The sequence below is a fragment of the Octopus sinensis genome, linkage group LG23, assembly GCF_006345805.1.
Source record: "Octopus sinensis linkage group LG23, ASM634580v1, whole genome shotgun sequence".
NCBI classification, from domain to species: domain Eukaryota; kingdom Metazoa; phylum Mollusca; class Cephalopoda; order Octopoda; family Octopodidae; genus Octopus; species Octopus sinensis.
In genome coordinates, this window is record NC_043019.1 from 4,210,062 (window position 1) to 4,210,704 (window position 643).

Genomic DNA, 643 nt, shown 5'->3' on the forward strand with positions numbered 1-643 from the left:
GGTTAACCTGCACCGCAAAATGTGGGAGTAGTTAGGAATCTAAATCGTAGGAGACAGACACACAACTTCACTTTTATATATAAAGATATATACATGCATACATACATACATACATACAAAACAACTGCTCTTTTACTCTGTCAATCACTCACACGTTCACTCATTAAAAAAGTAAATATAACAAGTATGCGTCCAAAAAACATGCATGCGATAGGTGTACGTAAGTTTTGTGTAATCGTGTGTGTGTGTGTGTGTGTGTGTGTTACTGCAGCCACTCATCCATACAAACCTCTCTCTCTCTCTCTCTCTTCCCTTTCAATCACTCACACATTCACTCACTACAAAAAGTGTTTTAAAAAAATTTCAGTTTTCTCTCTCTCACACACACACACACATACACACACACCAGCACTACACTAACAAAAGAACACACCACACTTTCTGTCTTGCACACCCCATTAAACACGCACACACACACACACACATACACACACACGGCACGCCAACTTCGAAAGAAATTCCCTGATCGAATCGTGCTCTCTCAGTCTCTTTCGCTTTCACGCTTACTTCAAAAGATCCCCTTTCCCCTCACACCACATATGTAAAAAATAAATTAGACGGCAAGGGAGGAAATAGCGTGAGT